The sequence below is a fragment of the Zonotrichia albicollis genome, chromosome 2, assembly GCF_047830755.1.
Source record: "Zonotrichia albicollis isolate bZonAlb1 chromosome 2, bZonAlb1.hap1, whole genome shotgun sequence".
NCBI classification, from domain to species: domain Eukaryota; kingdom Metazoa; phylum Chordata; class Aves; order Passeriformes; family Passerellidae; genus Zonotrichia; species Zonotrichia albicollis.
The window spans coordinates 47385808-47412724 of NC_133820.1; the positions used below are offsets into that span (position 1 = coordinate 47385808).

The 26917-nt window shown below is 42.9% G+C and overlaps 1 long non-coding RNA gene across 1 annotated transcript; it reads right to left on the bottom strand.

The window, feature by feature from the left end:
- Positions 1 to 4317: 4317 nt before the first annotated feature.
- LOC141728188 (uncharacterized) lies at positions 4318 to 26882 on the bottom strand. Its single transcript, XR_012578989.1, has 2 exons — positions 24572 to 26882; positions 4318 to 24284 (listed from the first exon to the last, which is right to left on the bottom strand). It is a non-coding gene; the product is annotated as an uncharacterized LOC141728188 (long non-coding RNA).
- Between the last annotated feature and the right edge of the window lie 35 nt (positions 26883 to 26917).

The following is a 26917-nucleotide window of genomic DNA, read 5'->3' on the forward strand; positions in this document are numbered from 1 at the left end:
TTTCATGTTTGTTCCTGGAAGCCCCAAAACGCTGTACTTTGAACACACCACTTTGCCTTTACAGTGTGTCACCACAAGATAAGAGAATAAAACTGAAGTTTCCGTCCCTGGCTGACCAAAGCGGGGATCACAAGACCATTTTCTCAGAGTAAATACTAGCCAGCTATTTGAAGACACACTGTCTATGAAGAATATTAATTATGTACCAGGAATCAAGCCATAATGTATACCAAATTTATTTGGCAAAACCAGAACACGCTGTTCTGCTGCTCGGGGAAAAGTGTGGGGGTGGGGAAATCTAGCTCCTCCTCCAAAGCCTGTGTTTGTGAGTTAGAATGCTCGCTCCTGGTAATTACAGGAGCAAACCAATAATAGAAACAAAGCAGCCTTGATGAGCATCTCACCGTGTGGTCCAAAGCCACCCTGAAAACCAGGTTTGCTGCTCACTGATGAGGAAAGGACCGAGCGTGATGTGAGGCGGAGCAGTTCGCTGCCTCCAGAAGGCAGAGCCTTCCTGAGAGCGAGTACGCCCAACGTGCCTGAGCAGATCTCATGCTTTCGTGTAATATTGGTTTGCCTTTTATAATTGCAAAGGTTGCCTTTCCCAGTCTCCACGTGAAGCCGCTTCTCCACAGGTCGGTGGTGAGAGGAGCCCGTGAGGCCCCCGTGTGCCGATGAATCGTGGGAACGCTCCGTGCTCTAAGCGATTTCTGAAACAGCTCATTAAGAGTGGCACAGGAATACCCATTGAGTCTATCCCCGGGCTCTTTAATTAAAACAGTTGATCATTATTATGGAATTGTTTATTATTTGTGTTATTTGTGCTGCTAATTACAGGAATTGTGTTGTACCAGCAGTGTGTGCAGAGTGTGGGTTTCTCTATGCCTACTAAAGCACCTTCATACATGTGTTCTTGAACCTCCTATCGAAAGCAGAGCTTTGCTGAAAGCATCACCTAGAACTGCCTCTGGTGCAGCTGTATTCCACTGCTTCTTATCACAGTTGACATAGCTGTCAGATAAAGTTTGGATATTTGGGTCGTTTGAGGGTTTTTTATAGATGCAGCTATGGGTTTTGCTGGCATAAAACCTGCTAAAAAGCCTCTAAACTAGACCCACATATAGCACACATGACTTGAGAATCACCAGCACTTGGTGATTAAGGAAGTTTTGCTGGATAGCCGTGAAATTATTGTAATACATAAAAAAACATATCAAGGTAAAACACCTTCCAAGAATTCATTTCATTTCAAAACATTTATAGTTGAGAATAGTCATGCTTGTGTTTATGCATCTATGTTATGAGATAAATGTTCTTAGGAAGTTTTACAAAATTTCTTTTAAGTGTTTTATAGCTATGCAAGGATTGGGTGGGGTGGGAAGGATCTCTGGGCATCCAGAAATGTTCTTGCTGCTTTTCATTCTGGAAAAGTGAAAAAAAAAAGCAACCAAAACAACTAATTGAAAATGCATCCTTTTTGACATGTCTGGGAGAGGAAAACAGACACTAGAGGAACAAACACAGTGTCGATTTTTAAATATTGCTTTAATGAGATGCAAATTACCCCTCGGTGTGTGAGCTGAAGTCCTTTGTTCTCCAGCCGAGATTCTCTTAAGGAAGCAGGCCCTGTTTCTCGGTGGGCTTCCCAGAGCCTGGGGGTGCAAAGCTTTACATTCCCCTCAAGCTTCCAGAGCAGCTCTGCTGCCATCAGCCTCGCACTCTCCAGCAGCTGATTCCTGCAATAGCCTTGACTAGAAGGTTTGCCGATGCAGCTGCTGTAGAAGACCTGGTAAACCCTAGGGACAGGATCCAATTTAAATTGCTTTAATAATTAGCTCTTGCTTATACCAGAGCTGCAAAGGGTGTTTTGCTGTTGAAACCACACCTGTGGGTTTTTGCTGGCCAAGCCGTATTGATTGGTGAGCGTTGTTACATCCTGCTATTGCTAAATCAGCAAAACTTTTAAATATAAACCAAATCCCTGTCATCTGCCAGCCAGATTCCCCTTGTCCAAGTTACATGGGTGTCAGGCAGCCTCCGTCACTTTTATTCACCTTTAGAGTTGTACCTTGATGACCTCTGTCTGAATAACCACAAGCTTTTTCTAACTGGATTATCTCCTGTTTAAAGCTAAGCACCTGGGTTGTTCTGAATGCAGAGAACCTAGTTTTGTTCATAAGGTCAAAATGTAGGAAATGCTGGAATGACACATCTGTGGAAGCACAAAAAGTTGCAGTTTACTTTTCTGGTGAGTACAGCTGAGTTGGAGATACATGATGAAGGAACCACCTTTCTTTACTTTCAAAATTCTGGGTATTGTAACTTTTCTAATATGTTACCCTCAGGAAGTTTACATTTAGTAAAAGATCATTTGCTGGGCTGATAATTAGGAAGAATTCAAATACAGACATTGTGAAAAATGTGTTTAGTATGTCTAGACAAATGTACCAGCCTGTATTGCCTTTCAAAGGTCTGCAAGATAGTCCTGGCAGCTTGTAATCTCTGTAAGATTTTCAATGTGATGGGTTCATCTTTACAGGAAGGCAGTCAGACCTCAAACAGCAAAGAGCCAAGATCAAAGACTAAGGAGAGATAGAAAAGAAACTTTTGAATCTGCGTATTCCTGTCTTTGTCAATCTATACTAAATACCATGGCAATTAAAAGATCTCTGAAATATTTTGGACAGTATTATCAAACTCAGTATTTGGTATGTGGACATAGCACCCAAAGGTGTGACAGTAAGTCTTGTGAAGCACATCTTTATTTACACTGACTTTAACTCTGTGGGCTGCCACTAAAAGTCTGACCACAGCACCTTTTTTCCTTGTGTTCCTGGTGCTAAACACTTGCTGCTTCCCCAGGAAGATTTCTGTAATCTTTGGAAACCCTGTGCTGTGACAGCTAGATTCTTACTGGTACCCAAGTTGACATGCCACCAGCTCACCTTCTGAAATGACATCTTCAAGGGTCTTGGGAGATTGGAGGACTCAAAACCCAGATATATTTTACTCTGGCACATCTGTGTCATCTTCAGCTACCCAGAGAGATATTTATTACCGTTCTGTGTTAGCTGGGTGACATTTTGCTGGGCGAGGTTCTGGGTTGCTACAGAAACTGTCTCTGCAGATCCATTCAATCAAGCAAGGCTCTAGTGACAAGACTCATGCTTTCAGCAAGAACATAAATAATTCACATTTTTGCTGGCCAGCTCCCCATGCCTTCCATACAAACAAGCTGGGAGCTCCAAGGAAAGGAAAGCAGCTGCAATTAGCTGGAACTAATATCTAGAGATTTAAAGGCATGTTTACTAAAGTAGACTATATTTTGGAAACATTTTGCTTTAGAGACTAATTTTTTTTTTTTTGAGAAGGGCAACTCCAGCAGGCCACTTTGTCAACTGTTTTTTGGAAAGATAATGAGCTGGTTTAACTAAACCTGCTCCTATCACATGGCATCACACTCCCCCCTCTATCCCTCCCCTGCCAAGGAGGCAGCTGGCTTTCTCATGGATAGAGCAGCATAACACCATGGAATGGACGCAGAAAGGATTCCCTGGTGTTTCAAACCTGCCTGGCTCTCTCTGCCCATGAGCAGCCATTGGCACAGACAGCTCTGGGTACCCACAGCAGTGAGGGACTCACAGTGCTAAGGCTCTGTTCACACAGGACCCTGCAAGTGCTCATTAAAACTTGGCATTATGCTGGAGAACTGAAATGCTGTTTCTACACACAAATTCAAGAGAACTCCCTCTGTACAAGTTGTAAACCCTTGTCACTCTGACTTCTTCCATCTATGCAGACTATCTGTCCAGTATTTAATCCATCCCCTTCTCAGCCACACTTCTGCTGTTCAGTTCTGAGAGTTCAACTCTTCCTCCTTCTACAATAACATCCCCTTTTACAACTATTTTCAATTAATGTGGGCTGAATGTTAACAAATACAGCATAGATGTTAAGGAGTATGGGATAAATATCACTGAATATTGGATAGATGCAATCTACAGCAGTGTTTGGATGAGCCAAAGTCTTGTCCATCTTTAGCAAGAAGATTCACCCAAGAATTTTGTGAGTAAATTCCACCTAGTTAAGCAGTATCTGGGTTGTTTTAGTGTTTCATGTGGCTGCAGCTAGCCCAGCCTCTGCTCAAGACATGAACTATCTTTTTTTCTTTTTTGTGTTACAGTGTGGTGTGATATAAAATAGAATCCTTTAACACTTAAGTGTGTGCTGGTTTTGGTAGGAGTAGAGTTGATTTTTCTCACAGTGGCTGGTATGGGGCTGTGTGTTTTTTTGTTTTATTTTTTGGTGGGTGGTTTGTTGTTTTTTTTTTTTGATTTGTGCTGGAAGCAGTGCTAGTAACACAGGTTGGTTTTGTTATCCCTTAGTGGTGGTTACACAGAGCCAAGGCCTTTTCTGCTCCTCACCCACCCCAGCAGCGAGGGGGCTGAGTGTGCACAGGGATGGGACACAGTCAGGACAGCTGACCCAAGGGACATTCCAGGCCATAAGGTGTCACGCTCAGCATATGGGGCTGGGAGAACAAGGAAGGAAGTGGGGATGTTTGCAGTGATGACATTTGTCTTCCCAAGTCACTGTTACCTGTGATGGAGCCCTGCTGTCCTGGGGATGGCTGAACACCTGCCTGCCCTTGGGGAGGGGGGAATGAATTCTTAGTTTCGCTTTTCTTGTGTGCGCAGCTTTTACTTCACCCATTAAACTGTCTGTATCCCCACCCAAAAAAGATTTCTCACTTTACCCTTGTGATTCTCTCCCCCTTTCCACTGGTGCAGGAGCGTGAGCGAGGGGCTGCACGGGGCTTAGTTGCCATCTGAGGTCAAACCACAACTACATCACGTGTCTTTAGTGGTCACCTGCATCTGCTGGAGGCTGTAGGTGCCAGATCGTTGTGCTGGAAGCTGCCACATGAATTGCAGCCCCTCCTGCCTCCCCTCTTCTTCTCACCACAGCTGCTTCTGGCTGTGGGATGTTCTGGGGGCGTTTTGAGGCTTCTGGGCATTGCACCAGCTTAATAAATATTTGAAGTTGATATGGGAGAATGCATTTGATTTTCCTAGGTCCCTTTTTAGAAATATTCTTAGTCTACCAACTCTGAGGAATAAGGAGACTGGAAAGCTATAGACTTGTGGTTGTGATTTTAACTCCAAAGAGCGACAGCACACAGATCCACAAGAGAAAAGAGAAAAAGACCTAAGAGAAAAGACCTAATCCTGTCCTATTCATGCAACTGATATTTCTGCCAGTTGCAAAGTATGGCAGGTGATGGAAGGTGTGTTGTGTTTCTTTTTACTTTGCAGATTCTGTTGGAAAAACCAGCTGCTCACCAGCTCCTACTCAGCATGTGTGTCTGATTGTTCATGCCTTAGTGTCCTGGTCCCCATTAAGTTGCAGTCATGAAAAAGTTGCTCTGGTTGTCAGGTTTTGAAATTGAATCCCATCCTTCATTATAATTATGGCCTTTCCAGTTTTGCACTATTGGTAAACGTCAGACATGTATTTTTTATTCCATCATCTGCAATGTTAGTGAAACATTGAAATAACTTGGCTAGAGCCATGTAGCCACCTTTCTGTGCTGAAAATACATGAAACCAAATTTGTACTGGGCCTGGATAGGTTTCAGTTAGTTTGTTTATGAACATGCATCATGACAAAAATCTCACTGAAGTCCACGTATCTGATGGTATCTACAACTTATTTATGAGTCTTGCTAATCTATCATAGAAAGAAATTTGATTGCAATTTCTACTAGATATCATTTATACCTGATGAATCCGTGGTAGTTGCTACTCCTTTCCTAGTTATTTTCCAAATTCTTACAAATAACTGTTTATCTACACTAAATTGAAGGAACTGAAAGTGGCTGGCCTTAATTTGCTAGTTTCAAAGACCAAAGCCATCAGATCCTACTTCTTTTTGATGGCATTGAAGTTACACATCTTACAGTAACCCACTAGAAATGCTGGAATTGATTTATATAATGAATTTACAGCCTGCACCACTGTGTGCTCTCAGTGAGTGAGGACTTGACTAACAGAGGAACATCTGATCTTTGCACTAACACTGTGAAAATCAACTGGGAATAAAAAAGACAGTGTAAACATCAAGCTCTGAAGAGAAAGAGCTATTCCCTTATGTCTTTATGGAAGCAGACCTGAGATGAATGCCTGCAGGTGCACATCACTCTGCTCTGACCGTGAATCACTGATAAATATGTTCTCAGAACAGTTACACAACCAGTTTTGCACCCCCTTAGAAGTTGTAGCTGCTTTGCTTATGGGACTGTTATGTGAGGCAAAAGCCCTGCTCGAGTAGATATTTTCAGTGCTTTTTTTCCTCTCCAGGAATATGTTTACCCATGCAAGGTTTACTATTGGTTTGAAAATATTTTTTTCATCTAAATCAATGTTGTCAATTACTAATGTCGTTGTTACCTATTAAAAAAAATTGAAATATTGGCAAAGATTTGCAAGGCATTTTTAAAAATGTATATTTGTGGGGTTTTTGTTTGATTGGTGTTTTCTAAATAAAAGCAAAGCTCCCATTTCTCTTTTAACAAAAGAACCTTGTCCATCAGAAAAATGCTCAGTTTTGCAGCGAGGTGCAAATTAGTTTTCTCAAAATCAATAGATAAGGTAGGTGGTGTCTTTCTTTTTAGATTAGAAGGAAGCACCTTCTAATTGATTTGAATTTTATACTGCTCCCCGGGCCATTCTTCTGGGAAGAACTGTTATGATTCTAGGCTAAAAACCTCCCATTTGCCTGAAGGTGTCAATTTTTGGGGTTCTGCTTACACTAGTAGCCCAACGACAGCTTTGTATAGAGGTGAGAAATCTTTTTGTGTGTTGCAGAAAGTTTCCAGCATTTCTCTTGAGAAGAGCAAATGTGGTCTTGGGATGGTGCTTTAACTCTTACTTAACACAGCTGTTGTTCCAGCAACATTAATTCCCACGAGTAGGAGTAGGACACGTTAACAGCCAGGAGCAGGGTGTAATGTCCAAGAACATTAACACCCATTGAGTAGGAGACAAAGCCGGCACCCTCCCTCTCTTTTCCCACTCCCATGCTGGATGGCTTGTAACGCATCTCCCTATTAACACATCTCTTCCCTCTCTAATTTTTAGCCTGGACAAAAAAAAACCCCATGCATGGATCAGAAAACAAATCATCCTTGCAGTGCCCCCAAGCCTCGTGTGTTCATTAAAATACAATTGTTGCTAGCTCAACTGCAGAAACACTTCCTAGAACCTCTTCTCTCCTTCTCCCACCCTGGACAGACCCTGAAAAATACCAAGCCACAGGGGGCTGGACTCCGCTAGCGGGATAACCACATAGAGGGTGGGGAGATGCAGCGTTATCAGCGCATTATCTCTTGTTATCCAGAAAAGGCTCTTCTCTGATTCTTCAAACAGGATTTTCCTGTTACTGTGTGTGGGCTGGGAGGTTTAACTACATTCTGACTCTTCCTTTGCTAGGCCTGCAATTGTCTCCCAGAAATCTTTGTGGAAACCTTTATGCAAGGAGGCATAAACCTGCTCGGGAGAGCAGTCTCAGTGCTCGACAAACCCAATCGTTTTGGCTGTCATCATCATCATACAGCCAAGGAGCAGCCAGCCCCCTCAACCCTTCACACTAAGGAACAGTTTTTGACTTAAGCCTATTTTATATCTTGTAAGAAGATTAAAAGAATTAAAGAGAAACCTGTTCAGTCCGTTTAATATTAAGCATATGACACATAGCTTCATCTTGTACAGGGTCAGAATAAACAGAAGGACATAATGATTATACATATTTTATGCTGCTCTTGAGGACTTCTAAGCTGGAATACCCTGCCTGCATCCATCTCCAGAGGATCCCCGGAGCTTTGTAGTTGCAGCCACAGTTCCTGGAAAAACCATCCTGAGTGAGCAGAGTAATCACTTCAGTATGCTGAAAAGGAAAGCTCCCTTGCCTGCGCTGCACAGGTTTTGAGGAGGTGCTAAGTGGTTGGCAATGGGTGGGATGGGGCTGAAGTCACAGCGTCCCTGCAGACCCTGCCCAGGGGGTCCCACACAAGGTCCACATGAATCAGCACTTCCCTCATCAAAGGTGTGAGTAGACCCTGCTCATCAATCACATCAGTGCAATGGTGGCACATTGGTGTGGGGGACAGGGAGAGGACAGAAATTTTGGCCTTGAAGGAGGAGCCCTGCAGCAGAGCTGTGCCTGCCAGCCCATTCCCCAGACTGCAAGACAAAAATGATATGAGCACGATGACTTCTTGCCATACTGGCCATGCCTAAAGTCCTTGCCTGTCCCTCAGTAAATGCCAGACTAAGTGCAGCCATTTTGAGGACTGTACAGTAAAACAATTCACTGGCTGACCTAGATGGAATAATTACGGAAGTACTTACAATGTACTTCTTCACAACCATCCTAAAAGTCCTGGGCTAATTCCCAACTGCTTTTACAATCTGTTTGCCCGAGTTGCTAGCAGGATAAAAGCCCCAGCTACAGTTTATTTGCATGATGTAGGAACATACAGCTGCCTAATATCCCTGTTTGTTTACAGCACTGTGTTTGTTCAAAATGTACATACAGTAAATATTGTCAATCATAAACAATCCATAATGAACTAAAACTGTTGCCTTTGTACTGGGAGCAGTTGGTATATTGGGATATACCACGAGAATCAGCATTTGGAGATGTGCCACGTGAGATAGAACTGGGATGGGTTTCTGGCCTTGTCACAGCCAGTTATTGCTTTGAGCTGTGTTTATATGTGACAATACTGTGCCTGGGTATCTTGGCATATTTTTAAACATATGTAAACAGAGGTAAAAGTTATGTGCTTCTGTTTGGGGACACTCTAGCCCCATAACAAAACCACCCCACAATAATTCATACATGTATTTACCCCACATTTTATATGATTTAGGCTGCATTTTCAGTTAAGTCAATAAATTTGCAGATTTGAATTATCAAGTCATTAAGTAAATACAGCAAATAAGCAGAATATATACATAATGATGAGCTAGTGATTTACAGCAGAACTCATTAGCAAGCAGACACATTTCTAGGTTGCCCAAATAAAATCATAGGTTTTCTCTATCTCAGTTTTCCTCCTGATAGCAGAAATTCTGGCTTCTCCTTTTGCCCTTTCCCCCTTGCTGCTTCCACCAGGAAAAAGGAAGAATAAAGGTACCTATTTGTTTTACTCACACTATGTGAAACATTGCGAAGTGTACACAGCAGCTCCTAAATAGGTAGAGGAGCTGCAAATATGCTTTGTTCAAGTTCTGCATGTGTTATAAAGGCCCCCATGGTGCAAAGTGTGCAAAGGCACAAGCATTTAAAAGGGCAAAACTCAGACTCTGATACAGGCCAACAGGGTAGCTCTGCAGAGGTGCTTTATGAGTCCTCTTTTGCCTTGCCCTTTTATTGCTCTTTACCTCTGTACTCACCTTTTGTACGTGCAAATGCTCAGAGGAACAGCTTGATGCTTCCAGGCCAAAGTTTAGCAATGAGTTTGCATTCAAATCTTTATGTTGGGCAATTGGCTCTTGTCATGTACACGTGCAAATCTACTAAGTGCAAATCCACTAAGCATGGGGCAAAGGAACAGTGACCTAAGGATTTCACATTATAATCCTGCAAGACTCCTCATTCTGGAGGTAATAAACATTTATAATTATATGAGCACTGTGGTGGAGTCAGCAGATGTTTGAGGTGGAACAACCTCCAGTTTTCCCTTGAAAGATATATCCCAAAACACAAAGCTCTTGAGTTCAGAAAACAGATTTTGTTAAACATAAAGGAATACTTTTTACAAAACCCCAACAACAACAGAGAACTCTTCAAGTTAGGCAGAACAGAAAGAGAAAGTTTCTAAATTAAACCCTTGTTAGTTTAGGTTCTTTCTTGCAAACACTTTTCTCTGTCCATCCTGTCCTTAAAGTGGTTCACTCAACAGATCATACTTAACAGCACCAAAGAAAAGCATCTTGCCCCTTTTCCAGGGTTCCAACCACAGCTGCAGCATCCAAGACCAAGGCAGCATCTTCCCTGGTGCCAAAACATCAGCCTGTATGTTTTGTTACACACCGTGTTCCAGGGCACACAATAGCCAGTGAACACAACGAGAGCAGGAACTCCCCCTGCAAGCTGCAGGAGGCCGCAGGCTGTGGCTGCCTTGCCCTGCAGCAGTTGGGTTTGATGCCCTGGAACTGCCTACTTTGTCCTGCTCCAAACCAGCTGTGTGTCTGGGTAGGTGCTCATTAGAGGCGAAGACATCTGGCAGTTTTGTGCCTTGTGTTGACTTATGTGGGTAAATGAAGGCATGTAAGTGCATGCACAGTGCACATGCATGTTTACACTCTATATAAACAGCTACATTGTCAGTAGTGCAAGATAGCATCTCTTGTGGTCACTTTATTGGGGATGTAGAGCCTGTGTAATGGAAGGCATGCAGGTAGTCACTGTGGAGAGGGGTGCAAGAGGCTGGTGATTTCACCCCAGAGCTGAATGCCCTCAAACTGTGACCCAGCTTGTGAACTGATGGAGTAAATACATCTCACATCCCATGTATGCATGAATCTGACAAAGCACATTTACCTAGTTTACTTAAAATTACAGCAGACTGATGACAAACAAAGCAATGATCTATATTTTAGATGATTTAGGCTGTGTTTTCAGTCAAGTCAATAAACTAGCAGATCCAAATTTGCCAGTCACCAAGTTACCACAGAGGCTAACCAAATGAAATAATGAAATAAATAAACCCCATAATGAAAAAAGTAAGTTTTTAAAAGCTTATCTTGGAATATAATGAAGGTCTAGTTTTCTTTTAACCAGAAAAACCCAGCTACTATTTAGCTAATGTTTTATTGACACAGTTAACATGTCACTGGAGGACCCTGTCATTACTGGGTATAGGTGTCTGTGGAATATTAAGGGTATATTTTGGTCTTTGACCAGTTAAATGGTCCAAGCAGACAAGAGCTATACCTGAGTTCAGTTCAAGAAGTGTAGTTATACAAATGCTTGCAACACGTCCTTAAATCTCCCTGCTTTTGCATGTTAGCACTTTCACATTGTTTTTGCCATCTCTATGCGGTTACAGAGTATTTGAAGATTTAACATGCAGACAGATGATGGTTGAATCATCTCCAACAGCAGTTTTCCCATAGCACTGGCTTTTTCACTGAGAAGAACACACCAGTGGCAGTGTTTTCCTTTTTCAGAAACTGTAAGAGACACGGTTCAGCAACTGTAAGAGACACAGTTGAGCCTCCTCCTCTCTGGCCATGGCTTAATGACACAATAAATCCAACATTAGGGCTCTTAGCATCGGACGAGATATACCATAACCTGCTACCCAAGGTGCAGATCCAGCTTTCACTCACACTGTCAGTTAAAATTGCTCTAAAATTTTGCTGATTTCTTACTGACACACTTAATGTGATTAAAACTACTGCTCTCTCTGTGCCACTTCATGTCAGATTAGATATCAGCTACCAACTGTTAAAAACTAGTATCAACTCCATACCAGACATACTTAATTCAATGACATGGTCATGTGCCCACACTGAACTGGAACCAAACCTATATGCTTGAGATCCATCACTGCACACATCCAGTAAAAATGATGGAAAGAGCTTCACACATGCACTGCACACACTAAAATTAAGACATGGTTTCACTGAGAAAAAGTTAAAACATGAATGGTTCAACCAGCTGTTAAATTTCTTAGGATCTCTCTCCTTAAAGTTACTCTGGGATTTTACCAAATTTGGTGTTCCTACATAAGGGTGCAAGGCAGTGTGAAAGGGGCATGGTTAAGAAAACAGCTCTGACTTCTGATTCAAATTGCAAATGTAGGACCTCCATCACTATAAATTTTGTTTTACAAAAATAATCAAAATTTTTAAAAGTACAGTATGTCCTTACATTCCTTCTTTTCTTGTCAATCACTGTCATGCTCTCAGCATTTTTAAAGCACTCCAGATTCCTACTGTGGAGGAACAGAACAAGTAATAAGAGCTCACAGTTCAACATGTTAGCTTTTGGCCTAAAAAGCACAAGGCTGTTTGGCATTTTGTAAGAGGACATTCCACTCATAGCTATATAGTTTTCTTGTACAAGTTGTCAGGGGATTTTAAAAAGCTTTGCATGTTCTTCATGTGTGAATAAATATTGAGGCTTGGGATGACATGGTATGCTGTTGGTTTTGGTTGTAGTGTTTCAGGGAACGGTGAGAAGAATGGAGAGAGAAGTAGCATAATTTCTGGTTTAAGTTAGTTATTGAACTCCTGGCTACTTGTGTTTACTTACATTTCTGAAAGATAGAACTGCTCTGGGCACTGCCTCACATTTTCCGCTGCTTGGAGTTTGATCTTTCAGTATTAAAAAATGGCAGTTTGCAACCACCTAAATTTTGCACTGTTGTTTTCTCTCAGGAATTGACATGCCTGCCCCACATCACCCATGACCAGGCAGCAGAGCGATATTTTTCTGTACTGTTATACCAATATGTACTTCTTTCATTTGTCATGGAAGCTGCAGCATGTCAGTAGAAAAACAGACCCTGTAATTACTGTGAAGACTTCTAATCCTTAGAGTTACAGTTTGCTTTAATGCTTGCCTTAGCTCAACTCAATGGAATGGCTGGAGTTGCAATAGCATGTGCAAGGTTGTTCTTTAGTAAATCTCTTTCCTTTGGCTTCCCACAAGATGAAGCACCCCTGTAGCACTGCTGCAAGGCAGGGACAAGATACAAGCAGGAAAGAGTGGAGCTTGTTTTGCTGATAGGAAACTGCTTTTTGAAAGAGCAGCAGACCCACATCTGAGTATGCATTCTCTTCAAACATGTCACAACTTCCCTGTTTCCAGAGTCTGTCGTGTCAATTCCTTCCTTGTTGATTTTGGCAGAGTTCACACAAATCAATTAACTGGTGACAAATTTCTGCTATAAGAAAGTAAGATCCCACTGGGAAAACCAAGAATAGCCATTAAAATGTTCCACAAGAAAATGCCTTATGTTGCATCTGCATTTAATTTGTCAAAGGCTTTGCAAAATTCTGTGCCTTGATGAAGCAACTCAGTTGCCAATGTCTAATGGCATTGCATTTCAAACCTGGAAAACTGCTGGCTCTTTTACCCCACCAATGTAACTTGGTTTGTTCCACCTTCTTTCCTCCTTCTTTGTAGGACAACAGCTAAAATTAGCTGCTTCTAGGAAGGCACAGTGGCTTTTAACTGGCACATACATTATGCTTGAGTTCCCACCAGGTCCAGGGATGGGCAGGATCAATAAGTGACTGTGTTAGGTTGCAATGCGAGATGTAACTGCAAGTATTTATTCTGTTACCAGCTGTTTACAGCAGCTGGGGCAGTTATTTTCTGTTAATGGGCCAGCTGTTAAAACCAGGCGGCTTAACCTTTTCCCACTGGATTCCCAGAGGAAGACCAGACCTGTCTGCACTACTTCTGGACCTTCAGAGGAGAACTGTGCCCTTCTGCAGGATCACTGCTTCAACAGAACCACATTTGTCACCCCAGGAGGACTGCAGCCACCACTCAATCAGACTGCTGCCAACACCCTGACCCACAGGGTGACAGGTTATATTCTGACTCTGTCAGTACTTTTTTTTTTTTTTTTTGTACTACTGCATTTTTATTTTAATTTTCCTAGTAAAGAACTGTTATTCCTATTCCCATATCTTCCCTGAGAGCCCCTTAATTTCAAAATTATAATAATCCAGAGAGAGGGGGTTTACATTTTCCATTTCAAGGGAGGCTCCTGCCTTCCTTAGCAGACACCTGTCTTTTCAAACCAAGACAGTGACTTATGACACTGTCCCAGAGATGAAGAGGAATGTCTCTCTGGCAGAAACAAATTAACAACAACATCACTCTGCAATCTCCAGCTATTTGGCAGCACACCCAGCAGTCTGCACAGTCACTGGAAATGCAGCTCTTCAGCCAAGACGTTATGTCAAAGTTAAACTAAACTTAACCGCTCTAAGTTAGGGCCATCCAACCTCCTATACCTAAGCCTTTGCTATATTCTGTAGAGAAAGGATAAAAATACTCAACAAAATACCTCACAAAAGATTTTTTGTCATGTTGTCAGGCCCCTAATCTATTTCATCCCTTGAAGGGTCAGATGTCGTATTTCTGAGATTTCACTGGCATTAGGGCCTCTCTCCAAAAGGCAGTGAAATATAATCTTGTGGAGCATTACAGTATGTACTTTCCATCTGAATCCAGAACTTTGTGGACCCCTGGACTCATTATGCTGTGGGAGGAGAATTAGGTACATACAATTAGTAAATACAAGTAATTACTCCCCCAAATCAAGAATTCATTAATTTAAACCAAACTATACACAGGTATTTTTTCAGTAAGTTATTATAATTCAAATCAGCAGTGATGTGGATCAAACCTTTTCCTCTAGGAAAGAGCAGTAATTAATCCAAAACTGGTAAAACTGGGACCAGTTCAAGTGAAAACAATTGTCCAGTATCATCAATCCAAATCCCAGGGGACACGTTGCAAACAACAAAGAGGTTGTACAGGGAAGGCTCAAGGGTTAGAGATGACTCAATACTTCACTGCATCATTGCAAACAGGAAGAGGCTATTTCATAAGTCATGGGTCATTTCCATAACTGGAAAGCCCATCTGTATACAAACAGGTCATTAAGAGGAGGGAATCACACACAGGATTTTCCATCTTAACCTCAAGCAGAGTACAAGTGCTGGGCATGCTTACATCCTGCAGAAAGCTCTGATTAGTCTGGTGTGGACTGGAAACTTCCAGAAGAACCACAGTGTATGCTGGTGTCATTGATACACCCTTGTGTCTGCAATAATCTTCTCTTGTCCTCCTGATCCTTTTCCTCTAATCCCTTAATCATTGTTGTGGCATGTCTCTATGTTTACATACATCAAACACTTCTTGCATTATGGATATGGTTTTGGAAACAGGCTCAAAAGGCTTGATACCTGCCGATCAGGCAGGAAGGAGGAAGTGAATCCTCTTCACATTTGGTATTGCCTGTCTTCTGTGGAAGAGAAAGCCAGAGGTCATCTGCTGTTTGTAGACTTTGTAAAGATGCCTCTTCAATTTTTTGCTTGAGTTGGTCCCTAAGTTGCTCTATTTCTGCAAACAGAGAGGAATTTTATCTACTCTGGTAAATACTGAGGCTGCATCTATGCTATACTTCTGCAATAGTTCAAAACTGCTGGTACTCAGGTGTTTGGGTTTTTTAATTGAAGGACTTTAGATAGGAATTCCATTTTGAAAATAATTTCTGAGCAGTAAATAAACTGAAATCAAGAACAAGAATGTCTGAATTTTAGTTCAAACCTTTTAAAACTACTTAAATATATGTAGGATAATTCTGAACAGAGTATCTAATTCAGAATATAAATCACTATATATTAGAACATGAAAAATTTTCCATCATCATTTACTACTACCTTTTATTTTGTAGAACTTCTCAACAGGTCTCCAGTCAGCAACAGCCTGAACTACATATTCACTCACACATGGTCCCATGTGGAATTCCACTGATTTCAGAGAAGTTAATGACTGTCTACTAATTACATGAACTGTTACACTTTATTCCCTTAGATGTGAAATCACGTCTATAAAACCTACCAAGTGTGTGCAGGCCTTCAAAGATGAAGCAGAGTATGACCCACCGTTAGCAGCAGCAGCAGCCTGCAGGCACAGCGGCTGAGCTGTATCTCAGCTAGATGTGGAGGTCAGATAGCTCACTTTGAGCTAGTCTGACCTCTGCTTCCTCTATGGTCAATGAACAAACATCTCAAGACACAAATTAGTCTCCCTGCAACACAGACACAAGAATTGAACCCGTTCCTACATAAACTACTCACATAATTAACCATGTAGTCATTAACTGTCGCACATAGTGGGGTTCCACGTGAGAATAATTATACACACACAAGTGCTGTTTGGGCTCAGGCTCCTGCTAGCTTGTGTTCTCTAGACTGAGATCTTGAATTAGGGTAAGAGGAGCTGAAATCAATCTTGGGATGTGTGCAGTGCTCTCCATAGAGTGCAAGGAAAGCCCAAGCACACACTGGACATCTGTTAGGTGTCTGAAGTTCAGCAAAATTACTTCCATTCAATATTAGTGTCTTATGTTTCAATCCCTAATAAATGCTAGAGCACTGACAACTTATGCAATTATTTATTTCAAATCCCTTGATCCTTAACTATATTTGGTTATTCTTACCTGGAAGAATAATGTCAGAGGAGAAAAAAAAACAAAAACAAATCAGCGAGGGGAAGCTGAAACAAAAACCTTTGCCAGATACTTCTTTCTTGTAATTACTAACTAAAGATTAAGTATTAGGCACTAAAGGAAGCACTGAGGCCATCACGGTTTTCACGCTGTAGTGTGTTTAAACATTACAGGAATACATGAACGGTCTTAGAGCCACCCTCTGCTGGTGAACACCCACCGGTACAGGGGGCCAGCAGCTCAGGCAGCTACAGCAGCCTCTCCAGTTCCAGAGCCAGCAGAGATCAACGCCCCTGACGTGCATTTTGCAGCACCACGTGGCGTTCAGCTACCCCAGAGACTTGAGCAGTGTGACGAGGGCAGCTGGGAGGGAGCGAGGTAGGCCCCTCTCCGTGTCCTTTTGCGTTTCAGGGTGCCCTGGGGTCCTGCAAAGGGAAGCTGCTATTCCCTTCCTCCCCTTGCAGTTGCATCCAGCCCAGGTTTCACCTTACAGCCCTGTCCCTAGGAGTCTGCCAGGAGAGAAGGTATGAACAGGATTTATGATTGCACAAACTGTGCTCTCTCTGCTGCTCTGCAGGCAGAACAGGTGGGCTAGGAAACCACAAACCCTGCCTGAACAAACCCTGTACTGACTTGCACCTCCATCTGCGTGATTTTATTTTAAATAAAATACAAATGTAATATTTATGTTTTGAAAATTAGGCCTTCTTTTATGACTTCTACTGTTTCTAAAGAAATAACATAAAGCAACCTTGCATTTTGGACTCAGAAATGTGAACATACCTGCTGATGTCAAAACCAGGCCATATGCAAATGGATGAATAGTTAAAACTGTATCAAGAAGTTATTTATCTATGGATGGCTTCCAATATAATTTTTACTAAAGAGAGGGCAGTAGTTGACTATGATAATGAATGCAGTACAAATTAGGGGAACCCTGCAGAGGTACTTCTAAGTCTTTGATTCTCCTTGTTAAAACGTGTCAGCAAGTTTTCCAAGGGATAATAGCTTTCACACAGAACACTGTAGACATAACGTGTATGAAGGGCTGGGTTTGCTCAGCCTGCTGACAGGTTTTTGCACTACTGTATTTTAGCTGTGACAGGCTGGTTCTCAGCAATACTGTGCATCTGCATCTTCCCTGGGCATCTGCAAAACACCACTTCTGTGTTGGAGGTATTTGAAGCGACTGGCTTTCCTCAAGTGTCATCAGTTTAGGAAACAGAATGCACAACTTTAAAATTTTAAAATGCAAAGGTTAAATATATGAAACTTGGCACATGAAGAACAATTTTTGTCTACTTTTTAAGTGTTAATACATCTCTTTCCCTACCCAGATTCAAAGAGGGCTCTTTCCTCCAAACTTACTTTTTTCTTTATAATGACGGGATGCTATAGGTGGAATTCTGCAGCCACCAGAATCACCATCTCCCCACAGCTAAAATTTACTACTACAGGGAATCATCCTAGGGTTTCTCACACACTAAACACTGAGTGCAATGTATTACTTATGGGTGACAAGGAAATAGTAGAAAAAGAAAAAAAAAAGGGAGTTTGAAAACCTGTGTGTTAGCAGACATGTTAGCTAGAAACAAAATGGTGATGAAAACCAAATGCCATTTGTGGATGGTGGACATGAGCAAAATAATGCTTTGTTTTTCCCACAATGTCACTGACTGCTGAGCAGTAAATTTAGGAAAGACTGGGATAGCTGTTCCCTTACATCCATGGAGGTGAACATTACCTGGAGGTTGCACACATAAAGCACTGCCAGAGCACAAGGAAAGTTCAGAGCGCATGTTTCCTTTGGGAGAAATAAGATGGTAAATCAATACTACCCAAGAAGCAGAGTCACTCATACCAGTGAGTGAGACAGACATATTCCAAAAGCAAGATCTTGGCTGATGTGATCTGCACCTAAATTTAACTTCAGGTAACAGAGAACCGAGTATAGCAAAAGGCTGGGATATTTGAGGTACCATCAAACCCATGTGGATGAGGCTGCAGTGTCACACAGAATGAATGGCAGCAATGCCACCCATCCCAGGGAGCCACATCATCACTGAAGTGTTGACAGAAACTTGTGAGACCCCTCACATCCTTGCTTTCATGGCCAAGCATGTCACATGCCTCAGTGCTTATGACAAAGTTAATCCACCCTCCCAAGGTTATGAGTTTAAAAGACAGTCATGAGCAGTTTTAACAAAACAATCCATGCCAACTGTGGACCATTCATGCTGTGGACCAGACATGTGTGTTCTATTTGTTCTCAAGGAATAGTTTCTCCATCCCAGGAGTTTGTCAACACAAAGCTCCTCTCCTTTCCCACGATTCTTTTTACTATTTGTAAAAAGAATAAATTAATACAAATTAGTAAATACAATTTACTAATTTGTATTTTACTAAGTGTTAGATTATGAATTATAAAACAATGTATACAAATGTATTTAAATACATACATTTTATATACATATATGCCTAGATTTCCAGATATGTACTTAGGAACAATTTACACTATAAAAATACTTATGAATTATTGTGTGAATATTTATAATGAATAACATTAATTTATTCTCTTTGAACCTACTAAAATAAACTCCATTTCATCACCCCCTTGTTTCCAGGAGGTAGCATGGGACAGCAGTTCCCCCAGTCACAATCTACCCTGGAGATGAGAGCTTTCAGTGGGCAAGAATTTTCAAGAGGCCAAATGCACCTCACTGCTATTAGTAAAGTGTGACTGCCTGTCATCCCTGGTGACACACAGCACCCACCTGGCTGCCAGCTCATGTGAGGATTGCACGTGCCTCTACTTCATGTTTGTTTCTCCAGAAAGGTCAACAGCAGCAAGTCTAACTCTTGGGGGATGCAATTACTCTTAGCTGACATCCACTGAGGCAGAGCATGTACAGTGAAGCCACTGCAGGTCTCTCTGAAACAGCTGTCACCTCATTGTCGTCATCAGAGGGCAACATTCACCATTATCAGAACAGGGAAAGGAAATCATAATTGCATAGCAAGAGGTCACAGCAGAGCAGCCTTCACTGGAAGCAGGAGCATTGCAAAAATGACAATAGGGATTAGCTTTTTATCTATCATATGTGAAACATTTTAGTACGCAATTCTCTTTTGCTGATCTACTTTGCCATTGAATATATAATTGTATTTGGCTACATGTGCAGGGGTAATATACAAATCCCTATATTTAAGAATTAGTTCAATCAAAGGAAAATACATTGGTTGTCTCAGTAACTTAAAAAACCCCAAACTCAGGAGAAGAGTGTTCCATATCTTACTCCAGCTCTGTTTGTACAAGAATTTGTCTGGAGTATGTTGAACAATATCTAGTGCTGCTTACAGACATCAGGAACACTTGATCTGCCTGGTCAGAATGCTATACACAGCAAAACCACAAGAAGGCTGTGCCATGAGACCTAACACAGAAAAACATGGGTTAAAAAAGCAGCCATGTGCAGAAGGGACATTGCTGCTCCTTCCCCACAAAACTAACAGCATCCTTAGATGCATAATTTCATGAGTCAGAGACTTCAGCAACAAGACAACAAGTTTGGACTTTTGGCATGCATCCAATCACCTGTTTTTTGTGCCATGGTGAAAACACTCTAAACCAGTTCACAAACCTAATTCAAGTTCTAGAAAGCCATAGAACTACAAACCTCTTCCTCCAGACATCAGCAGTGACCCACAGAAAAGCATACTCAGGGCAGGGAGCGTGCGTTACCACCCTGATTAAGACACTGATAGCTCCGTAAGCTGCTCCAGGTAGTTGCACTGGCATGAAAGGGAATGGTGTACTGCACCATGGGAAGGCAAGGGCAGAAGGTAACACCAAATTCCTCAAACTACCAATGTCACTGCTGCCTCTGCTTCATGCAACTGCATTTTTCAAGAGCTCAAAAGCAGGTAATTCAAGTAATTACACTACCTGGGAATGCATGCCCAAAGACGCTCTACTAGAAACAAAACAATGCTGATACACATGAAACCAGAACATGAGGATTAAGGGTTACCTAGAGCAAGGTTGCTTAAGTGATCAACTACACATCTCTAAGCCATCTCTCCTGTATTGTGGCACATCAGACCTGAAGAATGTATCCTTCTCACCTTGTGAGCCCTAGGTGCTGTGCATGCAGAACAAGATTCAGAAATCATTCTGGGTCCTGCAACTCAGCAGGTAAAGCAAGCAACGCCAATATGACCAACTTTAAATCTCTGCAAGAGCAGTGTAACATTATCTTTTTCATAAAGCTGTGCATCAGGAAACCAAGGGCTTCCAGAGTAGCCACTGAATTCATGAGGAAGCAGGTTTGTGTAACTTATGTGGACTGCAGCCAAAACATGTAGGTTAGCTCCTCACTAGCAATCCACTAAATTACGTCCTTAGGACACCACATGTAAATAACTTGACAGAATGGAGCAAGTGAAACCATGTGAGTGGAAACTTGGCCAGGAACCTAAGATACTTACTGTTGCTGCCAGTTTTCCAGGAAGAGGCATTTGCAAATAAACAGCAAAAAAACCCCACCCAAAAATGGAAGAGTAAACCAGTGGTAACATACAGAAATACTAGAAGTTTGGGTAGAGTCCAGGGCAAGGAAGAGAGCAAATCCAGGGAATTGTAGCACAGGGAACTCAATCAAATGGTGCTGTCCTAAGAGCTGCATGCTTTTTCACAGTGCAGCATTACTTACCCAAAAGGAAATGTTTCTGTGCATGAGGAATGACTACAATACTGTAGTCATTGCTCTGACTACAATACTGTTGTTTAGGTACTCACTGCCCAAGCTTGTATTTTAAGCTGAATCATACAGGAATGCAACATGTAATGTTGCACCATTGCACTCACACAACTGAAGAACCCAAAGACACTTGCACACATGATCAGGGATTCCATCAATTTAGGTGCGGGACTTGCTTTGAAAATTAATAATGGTGCATCACTTCACATAAACATAGTTGCTAAAACTAAATGTTAACCTCTGGTTATGGCTTTCACTTTTCTTTCATCCGACACTCTTCCCCTATAACCTCACAAAAGGGCCAAGGAACAGTGCTGGACACCTGCCATAACCAAAGGCTCATATTGCCCTTGACACAGGAGGTAATTTCCCAAAATACATTCTTTGAATGAAGATATTCTTAGTGAGCTTTTCATTTCAGTAGAATTTATCTGGCCCTTAAAAATCCTCTGCTTTTTCCCCTCCCACCTTTTAAAGTTTCCATTTTATTTTTATGTTGAAAGATGTAAAAGCTAGTACCATGCTTGAATGTTTGTCAGCTCAGGGACTGCTCTCCTGGCACAGACAAGCCCATCAGCTAAACAGTATCAGTTACCAACTCAGGTTTACCACACCGCAACAAAAATAGACCTTCCTAGTGGCAACTGAGTCAGGTCCACACCAACCATAACCTCTGGAATACCTCTACCTGCTTTATACAACACAGGATTTTATCAAGCTTTGTGCTGAAGAGGGCAGTGCTTACAGAAAGTACATCTAAACCTGCACTCCAAGTGTTTCTTGTTCCACATGGAAGTGCTCAGGGCATCCATTGTACATATTAAAGGCAAAACAGTGGCAGCCAAAGGATTCATGCTCAGCCCTGAGTCCATCTGAGCCATGTTTGTGTGCCATTATCCAGCAATCCAGGGGTGAAGAAGGCTTATCTTCAGTGCACAGCTACAATCAGCCAGCAGGCTCTGCAGGAGTTAGGGGGCCAAGAAAAGCTATTGTTTCAGGAACTAACAGTATTTGACATAAACTGAAGCTCTTTGGGTGGTTCTGAACTGGGTAGTGGCATATGTGCTTTTAAGAGAAATGCAGTCTGCCTACAGCCTTATGGTCTTTAGTGGTCATGTCAGGCCATCCCACCTCAAGAGACAAATCCATGTGTAGCTAACAGCTGCAGAACTTTTGGGCCTCCTTGTGTTTAGCAAGTTTTCCCCACTGCTAGTGTGCCTTCCAAAAGGGAGCTTCCCCCAGCTGGAGTCTTGGAGCCTCCTGTCCTTCAGCTACTTGCAGTTTTCCAGTGTCCTGACTAGCACTTTTAAATTCTGCATATTGTGATTATCTTTCCCAGTATCTAAAATAAAATCAATTTCCTGTTTCAGTATTAGATGAGCTCTCTTTTCAAATGCATTTGCTTGAGTGAACTGAGTGAGTTTGAAGGTGTGTAAGCAACCACCTTTTTCCCTCTACTGAGTTCTTTCATATACCACCAGATCTAAAGAACACAGGGACGTGCAGCAGCCTGCACACCCTTTCCTATTGTGTAACTGCTATTGAACTGCTGCCATGTTTCAGCTGAAGAACATGTCCATCCTATTTTGGCTCTTGACTGCTCTTAGAGCACTCTTTTTTGTGCTGAAAGAAAAAAAAAAAAAAAGGAAAACACTTTATAATTAGTCATTAGAATAATTTCCAGAGTTGCTTTACACTCGTTTGGCTATGCACAAACACTAGGTTCTTCCAGATATTGGTTTAACAGTTGCCTCCCCACAATTTCCTGTAGAACACTTTAAAAAGGCACAGAAGCCTTCCACTCTTTTTCTATTTTCCAAGCTCACAATGTATTCTTGGCATTATCATTAAGATACCTGGAAACAGTAACATGATATAGAAGTACTTACCTGTTCTTCCCAGCTGAACTCATCCTCTCACCTTTCCCCTTGCACCTCCAGAAACTTTTTGGCAAACAGTTCCATAGGAAACAATTAAAATAAACCAACCTTCATCACAGCTTCTTCATCCACTATCATCTGAGCAGTAACTTTAATTTGAAAGACTTTACACTCTTCCCCTACAGGCTTTGAAATAAGCAGCTGGTCAGTAACACTTCCACTCCTTCCCCCAAAGGGACTTACAGCCAGGATAATTAAGAAAAGAGGATCTTAAAACAAAATTTATGTGCCAAGATGAGCATAGATGGTATCACTTTTAGAAACCATATTCCACTTTGTTTCAGTGCACATGTAAACCTTTTTGTCCAGTTAATTTGTATACCAGGAATGACATTATGCCTGACCATCATTCCCAAGAACCCCAACAGTTCTCTGTGCTGTACTAACATGGATGTGACAGTGACAGTAGACCTAGACCACCACACACCCCAAAAATTATGACATGATGTATTAGTACACTTCATCTTGAAATGTGTGTTTCTTATGCAGCCTGGCTTTGTATACTACCCAGTGAATACCCAATTTAAGTATCCAAATGCTTGGTTTCTTTCAGAGCACGCTTGTCAGAATGAGCACTGAGACATGAAGACAGGTTTCTATGTATGAACTTGGATTAGACTTAGATTGAGCATTTTCTTCTTTGAGCAAAGTCATCACACATTCCTACTTAACTTCCTCATCTCTCCTTCAGGATCTCCCAACTGATTCTCCAGGTCAGGAAACAGGGCGGTTGCTTACCAGAGTTCACAGTGCCCACAATCACTTCAGTAACAACCCATAGGTACTGCAGTGCAGGATGACAGCACAGTAAAGCACATACAAACCTCTAGGCTGCACAGGCTGAGGAGCACACAGACACTGCAGCAGGTGCTCATTAACAGCATTAAAGCAGAGCATACTGATGTTTAGGAAATGCCACAGGCGGGTTTTCGGTTCTGCTGTCACCTTCTATCTTCTCCTAAGGGATGCAGCCACAGCACCTACTTCTGCAACAGGACTGCAAGCTTCTTACAGACATTGCAATTGAGGCCTGCTGGGTCAGGATAGATTTGGACATTGGCACTTTCAGGTGAACAGATTATCCAAGTCTGAGACATGTAACACAGGTTTCATCACTAACATCTCTGACAAGCTGTGACCAACAAGTAATATCCATGCACTGGCAAGTATCAAATCCTCCAAAACAGACCAAAGTGAAAAACACACACAGAGAAAACTTGTTTTACTTCTCTCTTGCATCAGCTGTTCATTTGGGTAGTTTCTGAAGTCGTTTCCTTTTTCCTACCTTAGCTGAGACATCAGTGGCACCTATATCTACAGATAAAGAAATAAGATATAAATAACAAAATACAATTATCTGTAAAGTGGGGTGCACAGCATCCTCCTCAGAGCAGCAGCACTGACTGCAGGGGGATGCTGAGGGAGTGAAGGGAACCACTGCAGGTAAAACCAATTGTTTCTAAACCAGTTTAACAAAACATCCTGTAATTCAGCCAGCAGACCATCCTGGATGAGGATTTCACATGCACTTTTTCTGACATTTTATAGAAAAGATAACCAAACTTGACCCAACCATTCCACTCAATATTTACCATCCTTACCAGGTATCTTTATGCAGAGATAAAATCACAGGCCTAAAGTCTACAGTGAACAACAGCTGTGACAGAAGTCATCAAAGTGCCAGTGCCCTTTATTTCACCGACAGCTCACCTAATCAAAAGGTATCTGCATAGAGGAGAAACAGAATAAGGAAAGAAATAAAAAGGGCTGTACTTGTAATTCAGAATTCTCCAGATATATGGAACTATTGATGCTATGAATTTTATTAAAAGAGCATTACACTCCCACCACTCCTTTTGTTCAGTGAGGAGTATGATAAAACTGGAGAACCTGCCTGTGAGGAGAAGCACTCTTGGAACACTGGACTTTCTGCACGATGGCATGCAACTGGTTCAGCTTCCTGAACTAGAGGGAGCTGCACCTGAAGCGATAAAAGCATAGCATACATTGTTGTAGTACCAGCAAATCTTGAAAGGCTGCAATGTTCAGGTGAAGTATCTGCACCACAGAACATCTCACAACGTCTTTCCTCCAGCACTCGTGTACCCTGTGGCAAACACACCACCTGTGTAGTTACTGGGCAGCAATACCCTGAGCAAATGCCTTGTACTTACCTCCAGGAGGAGCCAAAGGATGAAATAAATCCTTGTGACTTCATTTTACCTGAGCTGCAGCATTACTGGACTTTAGCCAAGACTTCAAGCAAGCCTGCAAAACTCTTCAGGACTCTTTCCAATTAAGTATCCTCTTGGCATAATGAAGTGCTTTATTTCACAGGAATCAGCTGTAACTAGAAATGGTATTATTTCACAAGCCATGCAACACTTTGACCATCTTCCCTTCCAGTTTTGAGCACAGATATTCTACACGGGGTTTCAGGGAACTCCAGTCCCCTTAAGGCTCACAGAGCTTTGATTACTCTCTCATTTGGTGAACATGTGTTTCCCATTCCCCAGCACAGAAGAGTAGCACAAGCAGGGACAATGTTCACTACAAGAAAGTCTAAAAGCACTGCTCAAAATTCCAGCCTACCTCCTGCATGCCAGCCAGAGGGCTGAAACTAAGACAGCACCTAGTCAGCTGGCTAAGCCATGCCAATGTGAAACAGCAAGCGCAGGCAAACAATGGACAAGCAAGTCAGCTTTGCTGCTCCCATAACATGCTGAGATGTCTTACACCACCTCATCTGCCCTCTCAGCTTTTTTAAACTTGATTTATGTTCTATGGATATTGAATTATACATATGGGTTGGAAGTGACCTCAAAGACGATATGGTTGCAACCCTCTCCTGCCATGGGCAGGGACACCTTCCAGTAGATCAGGCTGTCCAGTGCCCCATCCAGCCTGGCCTTGAGCACTTCCAGGGACAGGGTATCACAGCTTCTCCGGGCACCCTGTGATGGTGCCTCCCCACCCTCACAGTAAAGAATTTTTCCGCATATCTAATCTCAATCTACCCACTTCCAGACATACTAAGGACTTTAAAAGGAAGCAAAGCTCCTCCTGCTGGTCACACCAAGCCGTACGTCTCTGACAACCAGACACCATTAGTGCAATTATCAGGCATCGGGCAGAGCCAGAACCCTTAACAAACCCCCTCAAACCAGGGAAGCGCAGGCTGTCACCTGCCGTGCGACAAGGGCACGTTCTAAACCACTCCCTGCGGACAGCCGCCCCACCAAGGCCAGCCCTGCTCTTCAACCCACAGTCCGCGCTCGGTCCAAGGCCAAGCACCGTGCCGGCACAGCCCCGCCCGGGCCCTCTCCCCGTACGGCGGGGGGCACCATGCCCGCCGCGGCTCCTGCGCCACAGCGCGGCCTCCCCGTCCGCGCCCGCACCGCCCCGGCAGCCGTGACCGCCACGCACCCACCGCCACGCCGCCGCTCCTGCCACGCACCCACCGCAGCCCCTCCGAGCCCCAGGACAGACTCCGGCCCCACGGCCCCGCTGCCAGCACAGAGAGGCGCCGCCTCAGCCAGAGCCCGCAGTCACCGAGTGACAATCGGCCGTGTCCTCCAGGGCACCCCTCCCCACCCCGCCGGCTATCCCTCAGCCTCCCCCTTCTTTGTCAGCCGCTCGCACGAGCTCTTCCTTGCCTCTTAAACCAAGACAGGACTCCCACCCTTCCCCTTTTTCCGACATCTTAACCCGGCTCCCCGACCGCTCCTCCAGAGCCAAGCGTCCCACGCCATCAACATGGCGGCGGCCACCGCCTCCTTTCCTAGCCCGCTCCCCAACGCGGCCGCGCGGCGTGGGATCTGCCGGGAAAGGGAGTCCACTCCCTGCACACTGCTGCGCTGTGACTGCCGTAAAAAACTACAAACCCCAGAAGTCCCCGGTGCCGAGGGGGGCCAGCCAATGGCGAGGCGGCGGCGCGGGCAGTAGCC